This window comes from Lupinus angustifolius, chromosome LG15 (genome assembly GCF_001865875.1).
Source record: "Lupinus angustifolius cultivar Tanjil chromosome LG15, LupAngTanjil_v1.0, whole genome shotgun sequence".
NCBI lineage: Eukaryota > Viridiplantae > Streptophyta > Magnoliopsida > Fabales > Fabaceae > Lupinus > Lupinus angustifolius.
In genome coordinates this window covers 7,740,477-7,753,866 of record NC_032023.1, presented here as the reverse complement: position 1 = coordinate 7,753,866, position 13,390 = coordinate 7,740,477, and the positions used below count along the sequence as shown (strand labels likewise).

General features: G+C 37.2%; 1 pseudogene; it reads right to left on the bottom strand.

The window, feature by feature from the left end:
• The window catches only part of LOC109328778, a 17,843-nt pseudogene extending 4,912 nt beyond the window's left edge, over positions 1 to 12,931 (bottom strand).

The following is a 13,390-nucleotide window of genomic DNA, read 5'->3' as shown; positions in this document are numbered from 1 at the left end:
GTTGAACATATTTTGATTGGTTTTTTGTTTAAAGTGAATATAAACAAGTAAACAATAAACATAAAACTAGATATTAACAAATTCTTGGGAAAGACAAGATCTTTTTTAATAAGGAAAATATATTTCTCATCTTCTTTTGAGTTTGAACTACTTAGACAAGTTCTTATGTTTTACTTTGGTTAATCCCAAACACCAAGGTCTGAAATCCTCCTTTAGTGTATATCCTAAAATGATAGAATGATTAACACTTATATTCATCACTTAAACAATACTACGACCATAAAAGAGATTAGGTTGTCACACCCTAACCATTAGCGACTCTAATATTAAATGAGTGATGAATGTAAGATCTTAAGAGAAACATGCTTAACTTGACAAATAAACTAAGTAGTACAACTACTCCTTAGTTTATTTGTTAAGTGTTTGAGACAAGTAATTTTATTGACTTGAAATCATTTTTTAGGTGATCAATCTAAAAAGAGCATTAAGTTCTTCTCAAACAAATAATATTAACCAAAGCACCAACTTGAATGATTAAAATTCAAACTTTTGTAAATTAAGAAGAAGTAGAAATTACATAACCTTGTTCAAAAGAAAATGTTTAGGAGCATGAGTTCTCCATTCAAGGATTGGATGCTTTTGAGTTCCAAATGAGAGTACAAAATTGATTTTTGCATCTCATTTGCCTTCTCCTTTTCTCCTCTTGAATTCTAAACTAAAAATTACAAAACTTACTTGAAATAAAAACTCTAAACTAAGAAATGAAGAAAGAACTTCAAAGAGAAGTTCCTAATGAGAGAATTCCTTCTTTCAAGTGTTTTTGAGATGATTTTATGATGAATTGTGATATATTGCTCGAAGGAATTGGCTTCCTATTTATAGGCCTCATGCCAGATCGTTGAGCTTCTGAGCTGGATCGCTCAACAGCTGACCAAACTCTTCAGCATGGGTTTGATCCCTTGACCAAGTAGCTTAGTCACCTCCTTGTGCATGACTGATCAAAGCTAGTTGTGGGCTTTGAGACCAGCTATTGTGAGCTACTTCTGAAAAGCCTATGGTGGGATATTTCAGGTGAGGTCATGGATGACTTCATGGTTTGCTTGATGGTTAAGTCAACTCTGGTACGCACCGCCTAGCGCACCTGCTTCACCGCTGAGCTGCTTGTTTAGTAGCTTCTGACCGTGTTGACTGAGACGTGGCTTGGTGCTTGCTGATCTGGCCAGGAGTCTAGTTCTCCGCTGAGCTGCTTGGTTGGACCGCTGAGCAGCTTGATCAGCAGCTTGGTCTTGTGCCAAGCTCGTGTCTGACCGTGTCAAGCAGATTTCTGACCGTGCTAGGTCTAGTCTGGTGCTAGGCTGAGCGGCTAAGCAAGTCCTCTCAGCTGCCTTGTTGAGCAGTTTGGTCCAGGTCAGGCTCGTGTCTAGGTTAGGCTCGTGTCCAGGTCAAGCTGGTGGCCAGGTCAGCTCAGCGGGCTTGTCCCACGCTCAGTTGCTTGGTTAAGCACCTTGATTTTCTTGACTTTTTTTCTTTATTGACCATAATCTTTTATCTTCTTTTCTTCATTTTAATTCCTACAAAATACATAAAAAGGAAATACAAACACAAATATACTAAATTGTGATATTTTATACAAAAAGTATTGTTTTAAGTTGGTTTTTCTCAATTATGCTTAAGATAAGTGCCATAAAAATGTATGCATTTTAGGTATGTTTGGCACTTATCTCAATGCCATTCTAATTATGATTTACTGTGACAACCAATCTGATCTCTACATTGCTGCCAATCCAGTGTTCCATGAGAGGACCAAACACATCGAAATCGATTGCCACTCTATTTGAGAAAGTATTCATGAAGGAGTAGTTCATCTTCTACCCATTGCTTCGGTTCATCAACTTGTTGATTGTCTCACAAAGCCTCTAAGTAAATGCCCTTTCAATTCATTGATTTCCAAACTAGGAATGCAAGATATCTACATTCCAAGTTGAGGGAGGGTGTCAAAACTAATTGTGGTTGATGGCCATTAGTTACTTCTTCTTCTTCTTCTTTAATTTCTTTCTTTTCTATTTTTAGAAATCTGTTTTCAGTTAAACAGTTTTCTATTTTAACTTCCTTTCCATATCAGGAAAGTTCCTTTTTTCTATTTTGGCAGTTAGTTGGTTAGGTTCAGGGCATTGGTTCCTATAAATTCTTCTCCTCTTTAGCTTTGTAATTAGATGAAGATTTACTGATTTGTTCAATAATACAAAACAGAAGGATATTCATTGAATCCCCTTGCCTTACTTGTTTTTCGGTTTGTTCATGAAGTGGTAATCTCCATTCAGTGGCTTCATCTCATTCTTTCTGATTCATTGATACCATATGTTTAAGACCCCTCACCATAAAAATGAAAAAGAGAAGCAAGTGAAAAGCATATTGAAAACCATTATTAAGAATGAAGATGACTCTTGAAAATGTATGGATATACAGCCCTAACAAGTATCCCATACCTAATATGAATGAATTTCTCAATGTGCTGCACTAACCCAGTATGTTTCCAAAATTGATCTTGAGTTGGATTTCCACCAAAGTAGAGGCAGAGATGACCACATTTATAAAACAACATTTTGAACTCATAATTGGCATTATGAGTACCAAGTTTATGCCATTTTAACCTCATGAATGGTCCATTAACATTTTCAATCAACTATAACTTTTGTTTTTCGACCCAACTTATAAGACATGTTGCTTTTTTCTATGACATATTGGAGACAACATGTAGTTCATTCCGGCTTTTGCAATTGTTGCTCCAACATCAACTCTTTGCAAACAAGAAGTAAATTTTTAGTCTGTAGACAATGGATTACTTAGGCCATATTATATCTTCAACTTGAGTGGCCACAAGACCACCCACAAGGTTCAATGTGTATTGGACTGACCTGTGCCTAATAATTCTGAAGGGGTGTGTTGATTTGTAGGTCTCATGGGGAGTGATAAAGCATTTTATGAAAGACTATGGAAAAATAGCCCAATCGGTAACAGAATTGACCAAGGAAGAACAACTCTCCTGGAATGAAAAAGGCTAAAAAAAATTGTCTGAATACACTGAAATAGCACCTTGTTTCTTACCATGTGTTGACCCCACTTGATTTTTCAATAAAATTCATCGTGATATTCATGAGTTAGAAAAAATTCTACTGTAAGAATATAGACCTTTAGCTTGTTTTAGCAAGGTCTGGGATGACAACAACCTTCCCAAGTCTATAAATGAGGAGGTTATAGCATTAGTCTTGGCGGTTCAGCATTGGAGACACTAATTACTGATTGTACATAATATACACGGACCATAGAAACTTAAAACAATTCTTAAGGGCAAGGACCACCAACACAGATCAACATTGTTGGTTATCTATGCTTGAAGTTGAAGGTATATCAATTTCAAGCAAAATACAAGCCAAGTCCTGAAAGTAATCCCTTTCATGGAGTGAAGGTAAGTAGGTATCTTCTATTTCTACCAGCTTGAATTTATCTGAGAAAGACACGAGGAAGTACATTATGCACTTTGTTCAGTCAGGCGATGTCTTCCAACAACACGTATCAAGCTCTTGCCCTTGTTGGGTTATTGCAACCACTTCTCATCCTCAACCTCATATGAGAAGAGGTACCCATGGATTTTATTACAAGTCTATCCAAATGCCAACGATATAATTATCATGGTTATGGTAGATAGATTGTCAAGTACATTCACTTTATCCCTATAATGCAACCTTTTCATTTCCAACACTGTTGTTGAGAATTTTGTGAAAGTGGTATACAGTTGCATGATTTTCCAACTGCAATTGTGAGTAACAAGAATATCCTTTTTTCCTGAACAATTTATAGAAAGAGATATTTCACCTTCAAGGACTATGGGAGATGAATGAATCCTAGTATCTGATAGGGTGTAGGGGAGACCACCCATTACACGGGTGTACCAGCTGAGGCCTAAGCCACGTGGCAGCACGTGACAGTAGTATTGAGAAGGTGGGAATAAATTCCCAAGCAGTGTAACTGCCGAGGAGGGGAATTCTAGTGGAGGGGGAATAATATAAGTAGTGTAGTGGGGGTTATTGTTAGTCAGCTTTGGAAATACATTGTTGTAAGGGGAATTAATTCAGGGAATCAATTAGGGTTCTTCTTCTATTGTAATATTCTCACAATTCTTACATTCAATAAAGGCATTTAGCATTCGGGATCCAATTGATCTTGAATCGATTTCTTCCGAATCTTTTGTTCTTTTATGTGTATTTTGTACTAGTGTTATCACTGGTATTAGAGCACCAATTCTGGTGCCCTGAAAACCACTGCGATATCGTCATTGATTCTTGAAGACGCGAAGTATGTCACGATCGGGAGAAGATTGTGAATAAGAACGTGAGAAGATGCGAATGAGGTTGGAATTCGCGGAAGCCTTGGCCAAGAAACACGAAAAGTAGATGGCGGAGATGGTGGCGAAGTTAGCATACTGCCACTATGTCGACAAACCTATTCACGGAGACAATGTCGAGAGTGTTGTTTACGGCGGTGGAGTTGTTCACAGATAAAAGGAGTTTCGTGGTGACGAAGCACAATTCCAACAGGAAAAATGCAGAAATTTGGAAATTTCGATCTTCTCCGGCGATGATGTGTTTGGTTGGACTCATCGGTTGGAAAGATACTTCCAACTGAAGGAGCTCTCGGAAAGAGAGAAGATGTAGGCCATAGTCATGGCACTTGAAGGGAAGGCATTGAGTTGGTACCATTGGTGGGAGAAGTGCAACCCGAGGCCGAATTGGGAAGGATTCAAAATCGCCGCGGTTCAATGATTTCAGCCGTCTATGATTCAGAATCCCTTTGAACAGTTATTGTACCTCAAGCAAATCGGTTCAGTGGAATAGTTTGCAAAGGAGTTTGAGAAGTATGTGGAAGCTTTGAGAACCATTGATCAAGAGTTTGCAAAAGGCATATTTTTGAATGGATTGAAGTAAGAGCTTCAAGCGGAGGTAAAATTGTATGAATTACATTCTTTGTCAGAAATTATATAAAATGTGCTATTGATTGAGCAAAAGAATGTGATATTGAGCAAGAAGGGCTCAAATTGTTATGCAATTCGAAGTGGAGGTAGTTAGCGAAGTAATCCTTACTTGAGAACTGTAGTGGTGGAATCAAAAACAACATGGGAGAGTAAACATGATAGTTTTTGGGGGAGTAACATAGTGGGGAATTTCGAGCCAAAACCAGCTAGTGAAGGTATACGGCCACGAGGAGGTGAGTTCAAGCATTTAACCAGTGCCAAGGTCAGAGAAAGGCATGGCAAAGGGCTATGTTTTCGATGTGATGAGCCTTATACCTGGGAGCACCAATGCAAAAATAGGAAATTCCGGATGCTCATTTTGGAGGAAGAGGGGGAAGAGGAGGAAGAAGAAGAGACGGAAGGGGAGGAGTCCTTGACTTTGGTCCAGGATTTGCGGTTATCCTTATGTTCCATGTCGGGCTTCACTACAACCCAATCTTGGAAGGTGGAAGGGGTGCTTAGGGGAAGGTTGATTGTTGTTCTCATTGATTGTGGGACTTCTCATAACTTCATAGCCAATGAAGTTGTGAGAGAGTTGAGTTTGGTGGTCTATGATACTCCTTCTTACATGGTGGAGTAGGAGATGGCCATAACGTGAAGTGTAAGGGGAAATGTGCCCAATTTTGTCCTTCCAGATACAAGAATTGGAGGTGGTTCAAGATTTTTACCTCTCCACTCTCAAGGGAATTGACCTGGTGTAGGGATTGGATTGGTTATATGGATTAGATGAGGTTAAAGCTGATTTTGGCAAGCTAGAACTCACGGTCAATTAGGATTCTTCTTCCATTGTAATCTTCTCACAATACTTACATTCAAGAAAGGCATTTAGCACTCGAGATCCAATTTATCGTGAATCGATTTCTTCCGAGTCTTTCGTTCTTTTCTGTGTATTCTATACCGATGTTATCAATATCCCCATCCCAAACTGATGGCCAAATTGAGGTCGTTAACTATTCGGAGACCTATTTCCAAAGCTCTGCTTCTGAAGTCATAACAATGTGGGCACTATACATTGAGATTTTCTTGGGCTAAACTTTGGTCCAATACCACTTTCCACTTGACTATCGAGATTGCTCCTATTCAAGCTGTATATGGACGCCTTCCAACAACAATTACACGCTACCTCACTGAAGCTCCTAGGCAGCTAAAATTCAACGGGCACACTAAACTATGAAGACATTGTTGATATTCATAGGAGGGAAGTCACCTTCAACATCAGTGATTGTGTCTATGCCAAATTTCTCACAGACAAATTTCAGCAGAAGAAATGATAAATCCTAAGGGTATATTTGCAAGTTTGTTTTTGGAGGGGAAGGGAAGGTGACAAAATACTTAAATTTATAATTGTATTATAGAAGATTTTAGAAAGAAATGAGCATTGATGCTCTACAATAATATAGAAATTCCAGAGTTTACACTCCTAACCAAAGATAAAGCCTCTCCTCCACAATTTTCACTCTCAAAATCATGAATGAATTCCCTTTCCCCCTTCTTTTTCTTGAATAGCCATGTCAATCATGACACAAGGGGAACTACTAAAATAACTTATAACTCCCATTTTCCTTAACTAGTCCCATTTCCATCCTCTCTGGGCCCCACTTTCTTTCTCCTAGTGTACACCTTCCATATTTTGGGCCTAGTGTACAAATATGGTATCCTACCATTGCTCCCTCATGCTACAAGGCTGAGATGAGGAAATTGATATCTCAACATTACTTAGTCTTCCCAAGTTGTGCCTTCAGCACTTATGCCCTTCCATCTGATCGACAATTATCTTTGCTTGTCCCCTTCTTACATAATTTCTCTTGAAGCTAACACTTGTTCTGCTTCAGCATGTTCATCCACTTATACTTCTCACCCTTCTGGGAGTGCGGCTTCCATGGTATAATCCCCTATGGCCTTATTTAATTGTGATATGTGAAAAACAAGATGAATTCTGACCATGTCTAATAATGTCAGTTTATAGGACACTACATCCACTCTAGCAAGTATAGGGAATGGACCAAAGTATCTAGGAGTGAGCTTTAGATTAATGTGTCTGACTACTGTCTATTGTCTATGAGGTCTCAACCGAAGGAATACCCATTCTTCCACTTCAAATTTGAGTTCTCGTCTTTTCTGATCAACATACTTCTTCATTTGTTATTGATAAAATAATAAATGATACTTTAATTGTCTCAATGCCTCATCCATGTCGACCAATTCATTTGCTACTGCCTCTACTTTTGTTTGTCCTTGAGAAAACCTCTCAAGAGAAGGTAGCTTCCTCCCATAGACTATCTCAAAAGGAGTGGAACGAAATAGACCTATGAATGGTTGTAATATACCACAATTCTGTCCAAGATACCCACTCAACCCAATTCTTAGGTTGTTTAGAGGCAAAACATCATAGATAAGTCTCTTAGCACCTGTTAAGTACTTCAGTCTACCCATCAGTCTCAATATTATAGGATGAAATCCTCTTCAAGGTTGTCATCTCTAAAGATATTGGTTCACATGAGAATTGTTCCTTTTTTCTTGTCTTCAACATCCCTGGAATCTGGCCCTGCAATTCCACCAGTTCTTCTTGCCAACAAAAGCTAATAGTCATCTTCTCCTAATAAAAAATTACATTGCCAAATATCTGTAACCAAGCCACCTCCAATATCAAGTCTAGATTTCCTAAATCCAACATAAATGCTTCTAGTGTAGTATGAAATTTTCCCAGTTGGAGTTCGAATGTCTTGCATCTTCCTCCATTAACAATAAAGTGACCATCGCCTAACTTCGGTCCTATGGCCCAACCTTGTCTTACCGTAATTTCTAGGGTAGTCACCACCCGGGGAGATAAATGGTTGGCACCACTGTCAACTAAGACCACCACCGAGACCCCATTCACCTTCCCTTCTAAGCGGAAGGTTGTTGGAATCATCTTGTAGATTGGACTCCCTTCCACTAATCCAAAAAGCCCAATGGAATTACACTCAACTGTACCTTCTTCCTCATCTTCCTTCACTTCAATTGCAATAATCACGCCATCTTCATTGACCGTTTCATCATCATGTAACACTGTAAGACACAATTGTTTGTCTACACATGGATGCAACGAACGAAAACACTCCCCACATTTGAAACATATGCCCCTTCACTTTTGGTTCATTAGTTCTGAATAAGCAAGATGCATTATGCCTTGATTCTAATCAATGTTAGGTGTTCTCTTGCTGCCATTATTGCATGTATGGGTTGACAACTTGGTTGAAACCGTGCGGGACTCTGGACGCTGAATCTTGAGATGAAAATTATTCTTGTTTTGGATTCCTGAGTTAGGTTGACCTAACCCGAAACGATTTCTTTCATTAGACCCACTGAGCCAATCCTTTCATTCTTTCCATTATTTCCTATTTCCAACACCCCCACGAGGAGCCAATGTGCCCCTTAACTCTGTTTCCACATTTCGAGCAATACACATGCCTTGGAGATGGTTGACTGGGTTAAACATTCTAACCCGCAAATCTAGGCGAAGTCCCCCAATAAAATATCCCAAATATTGATCTTTCGGCAACCTTCCTACTTGAGAAGAGATGAACTCAAATTTAGACACATAATCCTCAACACTTCCTATTTGTGTCAAATCTTTCAGTTCCTCAAGAGGATTTTCACTCTAGCGACCACCGTACCGTTCAACCAAAGCCCTTTTGAGTTTCAACCATGTTAAGTCATCCTTCGTCTCACGAAGCAAATTGAACCAATGAATGGTTGGGCCCTGCATATTCAACTTGGCTAAACCCATTTTCACTTCCTCCGACAATCCTTGCACTTCAAAGTACGTCTCTGCTTGAGTGATCCATCCCACGGGATTGGTGCCCTCAAATACTGGTAAATCCACCTTCTTCACCGCCATTTTATACTCCTCCAATGAGTCCTCAAGATGGAATACTCTTGTGTTTCTCCAGAACGAACCTTGTGTAATTTGAAAAAATCGTCCATCCCAGATTGACAAAAGTCTAGGAAGGATTGTCGTACGGACGTCTCCAATTTCGCCATTCATTCCTCCAATGCATCAACTTTGTCTGACATTTTTGGTGGCATGGACGACAAGTCATTGGTTCCTCTCGATAATCTAACAGGTTGGAACAATTATAAAAACACTACAATACAGAAATGTATTATAGAAGATTTTAGAAAGAAATGAGCATTGATACTCTACTATAACATAAAAATTCCAGAATTTACACTCCTAACTAGAGAGAAAGCCTCTCCTCCACAATTCTCACTCTTAAAAGCATGAATGAATTATCTTTCCCCCTCCTTTTTCTTTTCATGACACAAGGTGGAGCTACTAAAATAACTCCCCTTTAACTCATTTTTTTCTTAACTACTCCCATTTCCCTCCTCTCTTGGCCCCACTCTCTTTCTCCTAGTGTACACCTTCCATATGTTGGGCCTAGTGTACAAATTCGGTATCCTATCAGAAGAATTGAGTCACCTCACAAGCAAGGTAGTTAAAATGACTATCACTTTGTGCTCGATCATAGTCTTGGGCACGCCTCCATGGGATCGAGTGAGATCGTTTTGTGGATGTGTAAAAGCGGTGGAATCTACGTGCCATCCGACACCTAAATCACTTTCACTCTCTGTCTGTACTTTGCTTTCTCTCTCATTGTGCTTCTGCAACATTCTTCGTTCTCTCTCTCTCTGTCACAACTATATTTTGTCGTCGTGGGTATTAGAGAAGAAGCTAATTGGGTTATTTGCGACCCGATTTCTTGAAAACTCTATTTTTTTTTATAAAAAATGCATATCATGGGCTATTAGCTCAGTCTCTTTAAGTTCAATGTCTTTTTTAACCCATGAATTTAATTAAAACGTAAACAGTGTGAGTAGCTATGAAACCCCGTTTTTTACTTGGAATTTGTGTAGTTAAGTTATTTTGCTATTATAACTTATGGGTTTGTTGAAAATCCTAATTTTTTATTTATAAAAAAGTATATGATGGGTTGTTGGTTTAACCCAGTCTATTAAGCCCAATGCCTTTTTTAACCCATGAATTTGATTAAAACATGAACTTGATTAAAACTTGAACAATGTGAGTGGTTGTGAAACCCTATTTTTTTGTTTTACTTGGAAATGGTGTATTTGGTTATTTTGTTTGCTATTATGAGTTATGAGATGTATTACCTTATGACTTAAATTTGTGTTATTCAGATGTTATGTTTATTGTTATGAATATCTTTAATATTATAACTTATGAATTACTATTCATATATATATATATATATATTTTTTTTTGTAGAATCTTACGAGTCGTGTTACGATCCTACATTTACGATCTTTGGTTGTCCTCCCGAACCTAAGTATATATATATATATATATATATTTAGAATCTTACGAGTCGTGTTACGATCCTATGTTTATGATCTTTGGTTGTCCTCTCGATTTTAACTACCATGCTCACAAGTGTGTTTTATAGCTCCTAAGCCTTTACCTTCCCTCTGTTGCCCTCCAAAAGCCAACTCACAAACAAATTTTATGTTGCTAGCCTCTTGCTATGGTCCATTTCAAATCGTAGCTCGTATGAGAGAGGTGCCTACTAAAAAGACCATTGGAGACCATATGGTGAAGTCTGAATTGCCTCATTACTTAGAGGTCGACAACCACACCCCTATCGAACCTAAGGCGCTATTGGCTTCATGTGAGATCAATATCAAGGAAAGAACATGGCTAAATGGTTGAAATCCTTCTAAATCAGCAGAAGAGTTCACTAAGAGGATAACAGAGTAGAGGCTACTTCCCAAACTTCTTTGTCAAGGACAAGGCAACCTTTACGGTTTGCAGTATTGATAGAAACGAGGATCCAAAAGTGTATGAATGTGAATGGGGTTAGAAGAATCACATAGAGGGAATTACATTGCTTTTCTTTTTTTCATGTTGAACGCTTAAGGCTAGGAGGTTTCACCATAGTTGGGAGAGAAGTGTCATTTTCTATATTTCTATTATCTATTTCTTGCTCAACATACCATTCTCACTATGAAAGATAGGATTCATTACTATCAGTATGAAGGAAGAAATAAATGGCTAAAAATTATGGAATTAGACTCCATCAGGGTAAATGATTTACTAATCTGCTTCACTGCATGCTTATTCTCTTAGAAAATATATAAAAGAAATGCATATAGATTATACCTGGATAGATGTGAGTATAGCAGCTACATCATATATAGGACTCCACTGATTTTTGTAATATATCGAGACATATACTTCCATCTGCATAAACTACGTAAAAGTTGAAAAGTAAAATTATTAGCTGTATTGCTAATATATTGATGAGGTAAAGATCTTCCACCAAAAAAACTTACTGTTTGGATGAAACATTCGAGAGACAAATCGTAAAGTTGATGGTTTGTTTAGATAATCCTCATAAAATTGGAGAGTCAACTTAAACGTGCCTGGATAAATTAAAATGAAGTTATCAAAATACATAACCAATATCATGATAATATCAAGAGATATCAAATATGGCATCCCAAAACATACATAGATTACCCCACCATAAGTACACCCTTTTATCTATTTTTTGCAAACTAGAGTTGTACACAGATCATGGGAGAAGAAAGAAATCAATTGAATGCTACATAGTCCAAGATAAGATTCAATCAAAATGTGTGACAATCATACAATGATATAAGCTCTAGAAGGTGCACTATTTAGAGTATAACAAGACTATAATAGAAAAGAATTAGAACTGAATGGAGAAAGGGAGAATTAGAGAGAGAGAACCCATAAAATATAATAACATCAAACTAAAGAGCAACTTCTACTTGTTAGTCATAAAAAAATATTGACTCTTAAGATAACCTAGGTATCTTTTGAGCTTCCCAAAATCATTTTGAGGATAGATGAGAGTTTTGAGCATATTACACTATTCACAACATTATTCAAATACCACCAACTACAAAGTAGGCTCGTCAAATACAACATATTTAAAATTTTATGCAATGTACAAGATGCAAAGAGAATCTAACTTATACATGTGTTCTTTGATTATTATAAGATAAGAGTTGTAGTGCAAGAAATCACTCACCTCCATCCCATGGAGTATCATCAGGACTGCGATCCAAAGCAGACAAAAAAACAGAAATTGTTTATCCATCGATATTCAAATAAAACAACTTGTAAATAAAATGAATTAACTACACTATAAAGTGAAAAAAACAACATATCATTCACCAATTTCTGTTTAACTTACCCAAATATGATAGCATTCCACACAATTATATTGTTATCATGTGGCGCACCACTTAGGCAGGTCTTGTTGCAGCCTCTTAAAATCTCTCACTAGCCTCTTCCGAGCAGGAGTTGACATCATTCACCACCTAGAAAAACCAACCACAAAGAGACAACTCAATACAAACTCAAATCATTGTATATAAAGAAAAAAACTCCAACAACACCACCACATAGGAGACAATAAATCCAATATATAAATCCAACTCAAATTTCAATGGGCAGGAATCAATCAAAATTTATTTATATCGTAAAAGTAAACATACAATTAAAATGTTTACACAATTAAATAGGATTTGTATTATAAGATGGAACAATTAACTACAACTTGCAATGAACTCTAGAATTCACAACAACAGAAATTTCAAAGGAACAAAAAACAAAATTAAAAGAAAAACATAAGCCTTTGAAGTAGATTATCTCCAATAATTATCGTCCTAGACAAGAACCATTCAATTGTAATTAAAATGGATGAAAACAAAAAGAAAGAAAGAAAAAGCTCACCAGGTAGGGAAGAACAACGAGTGAAAATAGGTGTGTGGGTTTCAGTGAGAAGGGTATTTATAGGTTCTTTGGTTGAGCTTGGTGGGGCGTCAAAAATAATTTCCATAACAGGATGAATAGAGAGTTTCAATAATCGATTACTCAAAGCTGCTGTTTGAAATTTTTAAAATTTTTAAACTAAGTAACCAATTATTCAAAATTGAGTAACCGATTACTCTAAGCATGTATATATATATTTTTCTTCATTTTTTCAAACTCATCTTCTTCCTCTTTCTCTCTCACTCGTGTAAACACTCCCCAATCTCTAAAAACTTCATTTTTATCCGTTTTGAGTGATTTTAGTGTCCATTCATATCACATTTTTAATTCTAAACACTTATATACCATCACTTTTGTGATTAGTGGATCAAATTAAAAAACCCTAAATCTCCCAAACCCAAAAACATAAAACCTTCAAAAACCCAATCCATGACATCTTTTTCAAGGACAAAGAAGCAACGCACTAACGTGACTCAAAAGAAGCAAGGGACTTCATCCTTGGAGTTTAACCATCT